This window comes from Camelus ferus, chromosome 20 (genome assembly GCF_009834535.1).
Source record: "Camelus ferus isolate YT-003-E chromosome 20, BCGSAC_Cfer_1.0, whole genome shotgun sequence".
Lineage (NCBI taxonomy): Eukaryota > Metazoa > Chordata > Mammalia > Artiodactyla > Camelidae > Camelus > Camelus ferus.
The window spans coordinates 23,416,272-23,429,491 of record NC_045715.1 but is presented as its reverse complement, the minus strand read 5'-3'; the positions used below and the strand labels follow the sequence as shown (position 1 = coordinate 23,429,491).

General features: G+C 45.9%; 1 protein-coding gene across 2 annotated transcripts in view; it reads left to right on the top strand.

Moving 5' to 3' along the window:
* TCP11 (t-complex 11) overlaps window positions 1-13,220 on the top strand; it is a 128,046-nt gene that overhangs the window by 70,073 nt on the left and 44,753 nt on the right. The window contains exon 1 of one of the 2 annotated variants that reach the window (XM_032462892.1): window positions 6,880-6,919. The exons of the other annotated variant lie outside the window; for it this stretch is intronic. The gene's annotated coding sequence lies outside the window, so the exon portion shown is untranslated. Of the gene's footprint in view, window positions 1-6,879; window positions 6,920-13,220 lie in introns of those variants that run through there. 2 annotated transcript variants of the gene reach the window in all.

Sequence of the window (13,220 nt, the reverse complement as noted above, 5' to 3'; positions counted from 1 at the left end):
ATTTAGATCAGTGTTTCTCAACCATGGGCAATTTTGTTCTGCAGGGGACATCTGGCCAGATCTGAGAAGATTTTTGATTGTTATGACTGGGGGAGTAGGGTGTGCTATTGACATTTAGTGGGTAGAGGCCACAGATGCTGCTAAACATCCTACAAAGCAAAGGACAGCGCCCCCAACAAAGAATTATCCTATCCAATATGTGAATTATGACGAGGTTGCAAAACCCTGGTTTATGTGGGTCTGATTACGGGGCCCATAGGAAACTTAAATAACCCAAATTTCACCCAGACCCATGCAATGTTAATTGATATTAAGGCTAACCCGAGACCTCTTAAAGGCCTACTTAACCACTGGAGGAATGATGAAAGCTATGCTTACCGTAATTAACTATCATTTATTGACCATCTACTATGCCCCAGGTTCTTTACATAAATTACTGCCAAGCTTTTCAACAATTTAAAAAAGTTGGTGGCACAGTCTTCATTATCCCTGTTTCACCAATGAGCTAACTGAGGCTCAGGAGGTTAGGTGAGTTACTTAATAGCACACAGCTAGTAAGTCACCCCAAAGCCCACTCACTTTCCATTCCCCATATGCCTCTTATATTTGTTACAGTCCTCTTACTACGTGTATCTGCTTATGTTCTCATCTTTTGAAAGCTCATAACTAGGTGTGACAAATGAAGGGGTACTCTACTAATTAGACCATTCTACTAATCCTAGCACCCCCTTCTACAGCCATTCTGGGCAAGTGGGAATTTCTATGCTGAAAACATATAAAGATGTATCAGGAGGATGCAGTTCTTGGAAAAGCAAAGCCAAGTGGCCACCAAGCAGTTGAAAATATGCTCAGGTTCATTAGGAGTCAGGCAAGTACAAATTAGAGTAACGAGGGGATACCTCTTGATGGTCCCAGGCAACTGGTAGAAATGACCAAGCACTGTGCCACTTGTTGCTGCTGGGTGTAGGGGAAAAGGGCACCTTCATTCATTGCTGGTGGGGACATGAGGTGTTAGACCGTCTGCAAAAACAATCTACAGTATCTTCTAAAATTAAACCCAGGGACACTTCAACCCAGCATTCCCACTTCTGGACATATATAGATATGTAACAAGAATTTTATCACACCATTGTTCACAGTAGCAAAAAGCTGGAAACACAGTAGAAGCCTGTCAGAGGGGGGTCATTTAATAAATAAATAAAAGTGAATTTTATTCTATGCAAATAATGATAATAATAATTTTTTAAATTTTTATTATTTTTATTTTTATTTTTAAAAGATTGCTATACAATACATGCTATACAAGGGTTCCTATGATGCAGAAAAATATGTCTAACGAGATCCTGTTTATATGTACTTGTGTATATGTAAATATATGTAGAGATATTTGCATATGCTTATATGTACAAGGACAAAAATACAGAACGGTTCATTCTAAGTTCTTAACATGGATTTCCTGAGGGAGAGATGGTGCTGAGGTGGGGACCCACGAAGAGTCAAGAAAAAAGGAACAGAAAAGAAGAACAGACTTTAACATTATGTGTGATATGACCAAATCTATGCACTTATGCAACATTTATAAATGTGTAGGTACGTATATGTTTAAATTAAAATTTAAAAAAATTTAGCCCTCAAACGGACCGAGCCGGGAAGGAGACGGTTGGTTTCGGCCAGAGCTCGCGGCTCCGGGTCCCCTGGGGCTGGCGGGCTGGCGGGCTGGCGGGCGGAGGCCGAGCGCTCCCGGGCGTGAGTCGCGGGCAGCCCGGCTGGTCCCGGCGCCTGCGGGCGCGTTGCAGCTGCACCTCGTCGAGGGCGCGGAATCCCTCACCTTGAGGGAAGCAGACGCCGGCCGCCGGGGAGACCGCGCGGGGATTTTCCAGTCGGGGCGGAGGCTCCTGAAAGGCTCCTTGTCGGTCGGCGACGCAGGCGCAGGGACAACGAGACCGGGGATTGGGGGACCCCGCTTGGTCACCCGAGGGCCGTGCCTTGGATCCGCTGACCGGCACGTCAGCCCGATTCTCCTGAAGCTCAGCGAGAGTCCCGAAGCTCCTATTCAGCTCAGAGGCGAGTATTACCTGCAAGGGGGGCTGTGCACAGAATTTGTGCACTGAATTTTTGCCTCATTTTAGAGACCCGGAGTGGCACAGGCCCACCCTGGGAGTTGTCGGTGTTTGTGGCTCCCCCTTCCTAGAACCTAGCACCGTGCCTGGCACATTGCAAGCTACATTTGCATGGTGAGTGACAGGGCCTTCAGCAGGAAAGTTAGGGAAGTATCCCTGACTCCCAGGCCCCACAGCCGTGTACTTCCTCCAGACCTCTGGGCAGCGTTCCTGTCCTATCAGCGTCCCACTTGATGGGCTTGATGGGTGTGCTTTTCTCTGCCTGTGTCCTGCCTGCCACACCGCCACCCTCGCACCCTCACCCCAGGGCTGCCCTGAGGACAGGGTCTGTAACAGACGAGTTTGACCACTGGCTGCCCAACACACAGTAGGCGTCTTTCACCAAAATGTACTGTGGCAGGGCATGAGAAAGGGGACATTTGAGTCAAGGGGTTCTCTCCATGTCCTCTGAATGAAAATCTAATTAGGTCATAGATACTCTGTTGTCTTTACCAAGAGAGGAACTTAGAAATGTAGCCTGAGCTCTGTCATGGTGACAGGAGGGCTGAGGTGTGACAAAACTTGTAGCTTAAAAAAAAAAAAAAGAAAGAAAACTAGAGCGCAAAGTTTAAGGATTGACTCATGGGGGCCAAGAAACCGCTCCTGTTCCCTTGCCCTGGGCTGTTTGCCAGGAGAAAGGGATATGCTTCCAGAAAGCCCAAGTCGGGGTTTAGTGGTTCCAAGGGAAAGATTTTCTACCTGGAACTAAAGCAAGAACTAGGCTGCAAACCAAAAACTTCTAACTTCCTCTGTGACCAGAGAATTGCAATAGCGAAGTGGGGAGGTGTGAGTTGGGGGTTGGGGTGGAAGGCAGAACACTGGACTTGGGGTTGTCTGGATTTGAGCGGTGGTCTCAGCCACTTGGATAAGCCCCTTGGCTTTGGGAAAGTTCCTTGACTTCTCTGAACCTCCGTTTCCTCATCTCTTGCCCTAATAATAGTAATCCCATTTCGTTCACATGACAATACAGCAATGGATGGGTGAATACCTATCTCAGTTCCCTATACACAGCAGGTCCTCAGCTAAAGGGTCAAAAAGATACTCGCATGGCAACGTTCATTGCAGCGTTATTCATAACAGCCAAAGGTGGAAATAATCCAAATGTCCATCAATAGATGAATGGATAAACAAAATGTGGTATATCCATACAAGGGAATATTTTCAGCCATCAAAAATAATGAAGGTCCTGCTACAAGTTGGCTGAACCTTGAAAATGTTATACTAAGTAAAAGAAGCAAGATACAAAGGGATAACACTATATGATTCCACTTATATGAATTACCTAGGGTAGGCAAATTCACAGAGACAGAAAATAGAGTTTACCAGGGGCTGAGCGAAAGGGAAATGGGTAGTTACTGCTTAATAGATATGAATTTTCAGTTTGGGATGATGAACACGTTTGGAAATAGATAGTGTAGATAGTGGTGATAGTTGCACAACAGTGTGATGGTAATTGATGCCAATGAATCAGACACTTAAAAATAATTTAAATGATAAATGTTATAATACATACATTTGACTACAATAAAATTTTTTTTCAAAAAAGAGAAAAGGAAACCTGATTGTGAAAAGAAATTTCTGTTTTTAGCAGCATTTTTGTGATAGCTCCCACCTGGACACAGCCCAGATGTCCACCTACAGTAGAATGGACACAGTGTTGTGTATTCACTCAATGGAATGCTAGACAGTTGTGAGAATAAACGACAAGCACACACACAATGATCTGGGTGGATCTGACAGACATGATATATTGAGTGGAAGAAGCCAGACACATAAGAGAATGTCCTGTATGATTCTGTTTATGCAAAGTTCAAAAACAGGCAAAAAGAATCTATGGCGCCAGAGGTTAGGATAGGATTACCCTTGGTGAGTAATTACTGGGAGGGGGCACAAGGGGGCTTCTGGGGACTAGCAGTGTTCTGATAACTGATTTAGATGCTGTTACCTGGGTGTGCTCACTTTAGGAAAATTCTCCGAGCTCTTTGACACTTATCTTGTGTGTTCTTTTCCGTATATGTGTTTACTTCAACAAAAAATTTTTTTTTAAAGTTCTTGTTCGTGTCTTGAATGGTGAATGGGAATGGTGAACAAGCTACAGAAGCCTGATTTATACTCTTAATCCATGCCAAACCAGAGAGACTACGAAACCAGATTTAGAATTCTCTATGCTACTTGCAATTTGTACTGCTCCCAACTCCCCACCCCACCCCACCCCACCCCCAGGCTGCCATGAGCTGTAACCAATTAGTTTTGAAATCTTAAATAGCCGACTTTCCATGGCTCACACTGCCAGGGACTTGGAGGGGAATAGGGTACACCCCAGCCCAAGAAGAGGCCCTGATCCCCAAGCTCACAGCCTCTGGAACAGAATCCACCATCACCTCTGGCTTACAGGCAGACAGTTGGCATTCAGCAAATACTTGTGGATGGACTGTGTCATAAAAATTCTTCAAGTGCACCCCTGGGATCCCACTGTCCCCAGTCAGGGAAGCGCTGTTTGCAGCCCATGGGGAAGCTACCTGCAAGGACATGGGACCTGGAGGTCTGAGAAGAGGTTGCCCCTTCCTCTGCCATCAGGAGTTCACCTCCCAGCTACCCTACTGGACGCTAAGGGGAGAGCTGATGCAAAACATTTGACTTGGCCCTGGCTGACCCAAAGTGACTCCTGACATCAAACAACCTGGCTGCTGGGGCCTGGGGGAGGGGAAAATTTATATTTTTGCTTGGTGACAAATTGCTAAATAATAGATCTGGCTGGGGTTTCGGTTACTCCCCCAGCAGCTTGACCAACGTGTTGGCTGGTTGACTCAATCAGCAAGTTATTTTGGCCCTGTGGGGACCCAGAACTTGGTTTCTGCTCCTGGTGTTTGGGCTTCCCCCAGATGTCATGTTTGTTTGCCTGCCTGTCTGGGGCCCTGAGGGTTTAAAAAGGCAGTGTGGGCCTTTGCCAGACAGGTTTTTACATGACGTGGGGCACGTGGCCCTGGGGGCACAGACTCCTGCTTAAAGGGGTGTTTCTCATGCACAGCTAGTGAAGCAGCAGCACCTCTGTCCCTTTTCTGTTTGTCCCAGCAAACACTGCCCTTCCTCTCCCTCCAGTCCCATCTGCCTTTCTCCCTGCAGAAAATAGCCAGCCAGTCTTAGCATTAATGACAGTAGTAGCAGCAACATAATTCCTTACATGGAAATAGTGCTTTATGGTTTATGAAGCCCTTTTATGATCACATTATGTCCTTTGATCCTCTCACAGCCCTCTGTTTGGGGCTGAGGCTCACGGAGGTTTTGAGACTTACCCAAGGTCACGGACTTATAAAGGTCAGAGCATGTATTTTGATTTCTGGTCCCATCTTCTCTCCTCTGACCCAAGATGCCCTCTTGCCTTTGGAGACTGGGGGAGAGGCTGCTCACTGCCACCCTAAATCCATTCACCTTTCTTCCTTAGCAACAGAACTTCAGTTTTATTCAAGGTAGCATTGTGTTCCCAAAAGAAACATTCCTAATCTCAGCTGCAATTTGTAAGCAGAAACGACTCTTTTTACCTTATCTCACTGCCTAGAATTTCAGAGACAATGGCTGGAGCTCAGCAGCCATTCTGGACAATGAGGTGGCCTTGAGGATAAAAGCCTCGCACTAAGACAATAAGCAGAAAAAAAGAAGGGGCCTGAGTCTTAGATGACCAGAGAACTAATATACCAGCCCAGACTTCCTACCCCCAGACTTCTTTTACATGAAAGAGAAAGAAACTATTTTGTTTAAGCCACTGCCATATGGTTTTCTGTTTGCAGCCAAGTTCAATTGCTCCTGATTCTGGGGTCTTATTTTTGGTGGTACACAATCTCTCCTGTGCTCCTTCCTGCTCACTCACTTGGAATGCAGAGGGCTCTCTCCTCGTGGTTCTCAGCTCTCATATTTGTACATCTGGGCCTGGGTCAGGAGAGCTATCCCAGGCAGGCATCCTTCTGGGTCCCTGGAGCCTGCTGAGAGTTCAAGCGAATGCTCACATTATAGCGTTTCGTCTATTAGTTCCTCTAGGCAGGTGAAACTGCTGATGGGGAGTACACATGAAAATTCCAAGCTCTCAGCAGTTTACATAGATTGGATTCTTCTGAGGGCCAGTTTACAAACATACTTCCAGCTGCCCTTCATCCCCCCAGCCTTCTAGAGGGTGGGATAGAGATTTCATCATTTGGGGCCTATTCCTCATCAGCACCTTCGTTCCCAAAGCACAGCAGAGAACAGTAGAGTCCATGTTTTTATGATGCTGGTCACATAAATCCCTACCAGTAAAACATTCTGAGCATACACCCCTGTTAGACGCTTGTTTGTTGACTTAGGAATCACAGACTCCCTCCTATTAGTCTGGACATGTGGAACTGCAAGAAGCTAAAAGCCTAGGCAATAGTGGCTAATTAGAGAACTTTGGCTGGTTGGGGGAGAGTGGGCTCAGCTTCCTGCATCAGGTCATGGATGTCACTAAGGGCTGGACCCTCCCTGGCATTCTGAAGTTCTTCTATCCTTCTTGTGTTGGCTTTTGTTCTCAAATCTGTCCCTTCAAGGTCACGTGTTAAAATTGTATCTGTCTCCTCAGCAGGAAAAAGGGAGCCAGGGCAATGCCAACCTGCCATGCTTTGGCACCTGTACACTTTCTAAGAAGCAAAATGTCTTTTCCAGAAACCTCGGTGGACATGTCCTTATGTCTCATTGGCCAGCACTGGCTCACATGGCTTCACTGGCCACAAAGGAGTCTGGGAAAGTATCAGGTAACAAGGGGAAATGGAGGTGGGAATGGAATGGCTGTTGGGTAGCCACTCCACTGTGTCTGCAATGCACATGTACTACTGGGTTAATTAATGTATTAGGTATCTGATAAAACCTACACTTAAAAATTGGGATTTTAAAAGAATGAGATGAAAAATAGACATTCTAATGTTATTTCCCACACAGCTGCTGGGGCACAAGCACCCACTTTGGAAACCACTGGTATAACATAGAAGGCACAGTCTGCAGCCAGCAGGACCTGACTTTAAATCCTGTGTCTGCTAGTTTAGCTACATCATTTTCAAATTCCTTAATATTGTTAAGCTTCACTTTCCTCATCTGCGAAATGGGGATAGGAATAGAACCCACTTGACAGGAGTTTGTAACAGTGCTTGGTACCTTTTAAGAAACAGTAAGTATTAGATGTCTTCCTTCAATAACAGCTTCCCATTTAGAGGCAAGGGATGGTGGTAGGGAGAAATAAAATATTGAAAGTAATGCAAGCAATGGTAATTCCTCAAAGAATATTTTAGTAATGCTCATTATTTAAGCATCCAGGTGTTTTTCATTTTTATAGCATCAAAGGCCACATTCTGAAGATTCCTACCTGGGATAGAGCACTGGGCCAGAGTCCTGTCAATATTTTCCCAGCATTGCTGCTACCTGCTATTAGCCCCTGATCCTATGACTTCACTCTCTTGGTCTCAATTTTCTCAGCTGGAACCTGTAAAGTTTGGGCTAGAAAGTGCTAAACCTGTCCCTTCTTTGATTTAGGGCATCCCCATCATCAGTCCTGACTCATGTGACATCTCTCTGCCTAGACTCTCACCACTCCTGTTGCAGAAAAATGTGTTACAGCTCAGTGTTACAGCTCAGTTGTGACAGCAACCTGGATCCTGGCGAGAGACCAAGCAGCACCCAGAGAGTTGGAGAACTCAGGTTTACTACACAGGCCCAGAGGAGTTAACACTCCAAGCTCTGGACACTGTCTGTAGGTCCACACAGACTTTTATAGGCTGCCAGTTTACACTTTGCAACATCATATGCAAATAAGGTATAACAAAAGTTGACTAATTAGGAACAAGCTTTGTAGAAATGGACCAATCAGGAGTGAGGGAAATGGACCAATCAAGAGTGAGAGAAGTAACCAATCAGGAGTGAGCTCCATGCAAATGAAGTGCTACAAATGGACCAATCAGGAGTTAGCTTAGGGAACCAATAGAATTTTAGGGGTAAGTTCTACTTTCCTAGAAGTAAGCCATTACAGAGGCAAAAAGTGAAATAGAGCTGCTGGGCCAGGGAACTGGATGGTGCTGACAGGATAGTAGTGGCCCTGCCTGGGGATCCTGCTGGTCTTTTTTATGGGGCTTCCCACCTCACTCCCACTACCCTCCCCTCCGCAAGACCCCTGGACTTGATTTCTGATGTTCTGCCCCTTGTGGCTTTGCCTTTCCTTTCTCTTGGCCTGTTCATGCATCAGTTCCCCCACCCTCTGGTGACTCTGCCTTATTGAAAGTGCTCTCTATCCCAGCATCCTATGAGATTCCACCATCTCCCTAGGGAGGAGGCAGCATGAAGGTCTGGTCTCTGCTAGAGAGTAGATCTGGTTTCAGATTTTTTTTCCCCCAGATTCAGAGCACTTGCTAAGACTTATCTTAAGGGCTTCATGTGTTTTAACACACATAACACTAGGGAGGTAGCTTCTGTCACCAGTATCATCATCACCATCATCACCATCATTCCCACTTTTAAAATGAGGAGGACGGAGCACAGAGAGGTTAAGTACCTTGCCCAAGGTCAGACAGCTGGTAAGGGGCACAGCTGCGTGTCGGTCTGGCCCTCTGGCTCTAGAGCCCATGCTCTTAACCACTACATTAGACCATGTCTAATTTCTTTGTCTCTTATGACTTTGGGCAAGTTATTTCACCTTGTCACTTTTGTAAATGTGGAACCATTTGAGAAGACATTTCAGACATCCTGCCACTTTACCCTAAATATTTCAGCATGTCTCTGCCAGACATTTCCCTCTATAACCTCAGCACCTCATCAACTCAGGAAATTTGACACTGATACAAAACTATCATCTGGTACAATGTTTATTTTCAAATGTCCCTGTCTCAATAATGTTCTTTGTAGCTTTTTTTTTCAATATAGGTCCAATCAAGGATCACACATTGTATTTAATTATAATGTTTTAAAACTTTCCTTAGTGAGATGTAATTCACATACCATAAAATTCACCCTTTTAAAGTGTACAATTCAGAGGCATTTTTTTTAGTATATTCACAAAGTTGTACACCTATCACTACTTTCTGATTCCAGAAAAATTTCATCATCCCACAAAAAACCCCTCTGTACCCATTAGTAGTTACTCCCTAGTCCCCCTTAACAAGCACTAATCTGTTTTCTGTGTCTATGGACTACTCTCTTCTGGACATCTCATACAAATGGAATCATACGATATATGGCCTTTTGTGTCTTGCTTCTTTCACTTAGCATAGCAATGCTTTCAAGGTTCATTCATGTTATAACATGGATCAGAACTTCATTTCTTTTTAAGGCTGAATACTATTCCATTGTATAGCTATGCCACATTTTGTTTATCCACTCATCTGTTGATGGACATTTGGGTTGTTTCCACTTGTTGGCTCTTATGAACATTTTTGGGGTCCAGGTTGTTATTCTGCAGCACCCCTCCATTTGGATTGTCTGATTGTTTTCCTCATGATTAGTTTCAGGTTCACTGCATCTCTTTTCTTAGCCTAACAAATGGCTTTCTCTTTCTGCTGAGCCCAGCTGTGGCCAGCATCTCTGCCCAGCTATCTCATTGGCAGGTGGAACAGCCTGCTAGAGGCAGAGCTCCTTGCCTCCCCAACAAAGCAGTGCTGTGCTCCTTCCCACTGCCCGCAGTCCCTGCTACTGCCCTCCCTACCCCATGGGCACAGAACCTCAGAGCTATTTCAGGCCCTTTCGTGGTAGACCTGGCCTGGGAAAATCTGAGGTCCTGGCTGCTGGACACAACTGCCTTCCTTAGGCATGAAGGTCATTCCCTGGGCTTGGCTTCTTTGGTCTAGTGGCCCAGCCCCTTGCTTCTGGTTCCCACCGACCCCCAGCAGTCACCCCCCTGGCAACCAGCATGAGGGAGCAGAATACACATCACTGGGATGGGCTTCCTGTTGACAAACGCCGGCTTGTGGCATCGGGTGTGGTTAAGGCTCAAAAGAGTATCTATCTAAAAATGGGCCTTTTCTGCTCAATGGATTTGGAGCACGTGTGTCTTTGAGTCATTGCTGTTTCCTTCATACCAACAAAAATGACCTTTCTTCCCCTGCTGGTTTCCTCTGCACAACCCCAGGAGTCCCACAGCTATGAAAATCTGGAGTCTGTTCCCTCCTGGACCTCTTCACCAGATTAACAGCTCAGCCTTCCTGGCAAAATCCACAGGGTAGCTGGGGCTGCTGCTCCACAGCTGTTTGTTTTTTTCATTCTAACAGTAAGGCAGGGCTTTTGAGACACTTTCTGACTTGCTGTGTGGCTTTGAACAAGCCACTTGACTACTCTGTGCTCCTGTTTTCTCAGCTGGAAATTAGAGAATGGATGATGCCATTCTTTGCAGCATTTATCCACAGACTGAGGTTTGTTTATGAGTGAGACAATGGAGCAAGTGACTAAGATGGGGTGAACCTCCTTCCTGGGACATGCAGACATTTAACAATAGGTCAGATCCCCATTTGGCCATCCAGGCAGACAAAGAGGTGGTTGCGGAAAGAACAAGAGCTTAAGGGCCAGACATTCCCAAGGCCAAACTTGTCTCTCTGTATCTTATTAGCTGTGTGCCCTTGGGCAAGTTAATCTCTCTGGCCCTCTGTATAATGGGGATAATAGCAGCCTTTCCAGGAGTTGATGGAGACATTAAAGGAGGTAACATCTGTAAAGTGCTGAAGACAGTTTCTCAAATGTTGTACAAACCCAATAAACCACTGGCATTGAGAAAGTGCAGTCAAATAGGGTGATAGTAGGATAATTTGTTAGGATGTATCCAAATTCTTACTCCTCTCTGTTGGCTAGTTTCTCATGCTGAGGTATAAGACAGGTAATTTAATCTTGTTGGGTGAACACCCTGAAATTTTTACTGTGGTATCTTCCCTGGAAATTAAGGCCCCATATCTTTCATCGTTTTTGCTCAGCCTGGTTTTCACCTCCTTGGAAAATAGAAACAATCAAACAATCAGGAATGGGTTTCAAAATGTCCCAAATTATCTCAAGGAAAGTCTTCTGGAGGGTGAAATGTTTCAGGGCGAGGCTGTGAACTCCACCTGTTGGGTTCCATCTCCCTGGGAGGCTTGTGGGTTCCAGCATCCCTGGTGGCATGACTCTGGGTGGGCCACCCAGAGGGTGAGATTTCAGGACTGCCCAGCCACAAATCCTATCTGTCTTGTGGGGTAATTCTTGATAGTCCTCGAAGCCCATTGACTTAAAGCTTTGATCCCTGCTGAAGAGAGATCCTCCTGGGAAAAGGTATCATTTAATCCTCTTCAATCATGAACCCTCAGTGTATGTGACTACGACAGAAATTGCTGGTGGTTCCCCTGTATCATTACTTTGTATCTTAATTTTGTAATAGAACCCCCAAGTTCTGGCTGCCTGGTCAGAGCAGGATTTCTCAACCACAGCACTACTAAACATTTTGGGCTGGATAATGCTTTCTTGTTGGGGCCTGTTCTATGCATCATAAGACATTTATTTAGCAGCATCCCTGGCCTCTACTCACCACCACCACCACTTTCTAGACGTTGCCAAGTGTCCCCTGGGGTGGAGGCAAAATCTCGTCCATTGAGAACTCCTGAGTTCGAGACTACATTTCCCAGCCTCCCTTGCATCTAGGCATGGCCATGTGATGCCGTTCTGGCCAGTGGCATGTGCCGTGTGTTCTGTCAGTGAGCAACTGTCAATTTTCCTTAAAGGGGATAGTGGGTCCTCTACTTTTGTTTCCCCTCTTCCTACTGGCTAAAATGGAAACAGTGCCAGGAGCTGAAAACAGGTCAATGTGGCAGAGCAGCTACAAAGAAGGAGCCTGGGTGCCCAGCCTGGGAGCTGCCATATCCACCCTGTTACTTATGTTTAAACTGCTCTGTGAGAGAGAAATAACCTTCTATTTTGTGAGAGGCACTGTCATTTTGGCCTTTGTTATTAGTTGATATCCTAGTTGACATAATGCGTTTATCACCTTTCCTGACTGCAGAGTGTGGAGGAGGAAGTGAGGAGAAATTGAATGCATGAAAAAAGAAATGAATGACTAAACCTGTCTCTCTGGAACCCACTCTATATTCCAGGCACTGTGCCAGGGGTTTTCATGAACACAGATTTTATTTAGTCAGATCTCTGGCTAACTCTACAGGAGGGACACTATTATCCCCATGTTTCCAGAAGAGAAGGCCAAGGCTCAGAGGGGCTGAATGACGTCCACATCACACAGTAGGCCAGGGGCAGAACCAGGATTCAGCTCTGGGCTTGAAAGAACTTCCTGCATCATGCTGATCCTGTGACTGAGAAACTATACAGACACAAGGCTCCAGCAAGGATGCCACTGCCTTCAGGATAACGTGTCACATGAATCCCTGCTCCCATCTCCACCCAACACCATGTCTACTCCCCTCACACCCCATGTTCAGCTTTGCTCATCCCCAGGTAGTCTCCAGGCTTGTCTGCTCTTTCCTGCCTCTTTGCTCAGGCAGCCCCATGGGCTGGGATGCCTCTAACACCCTTCCAAACCCTTACCCCCTAAATCTGCTGGCTCAGAGCCATTGGCAGGACTCCACTCAGATATCGCCTCTTCCAGGAAGCCTTCCCTGACTACCCTTCTCAGTCAGACCAGGTCCCTCTCCTGTGTGCTCCCACCACACCTGTACCACCCATGATGGCACCTTCCATTGTATGAGGTGTAGTGTCTATGTGAACTCTGTCTTCTTTGTCTCTGTCCTTTAACAGATCAACATGATGTCTTAAACACAGTACTTATTCAAGTATGGGGAAGGGAGGGAGGAATGTGAGGATGTTGCTAAATGAGAGAACAGCTCACTATTTATTCATCCCTTTATGTGTCCACAGTGAAAATCAGTTGCTAGTTGCTATGAGGAGTTTCATAGAAAGGAAATGCACTGGATTTGGTCTTCAAAGAGCTAAGACTCTGAGAGGAAGCAGAGAAGAAGTCAAATAGGAAACATACAAAGAGATGAACCATGGACATGGCCCTTGTGGATTGTCTATGGAGTGGGTTCCCCAAGGCCCCCAGCAGGCTCTGGG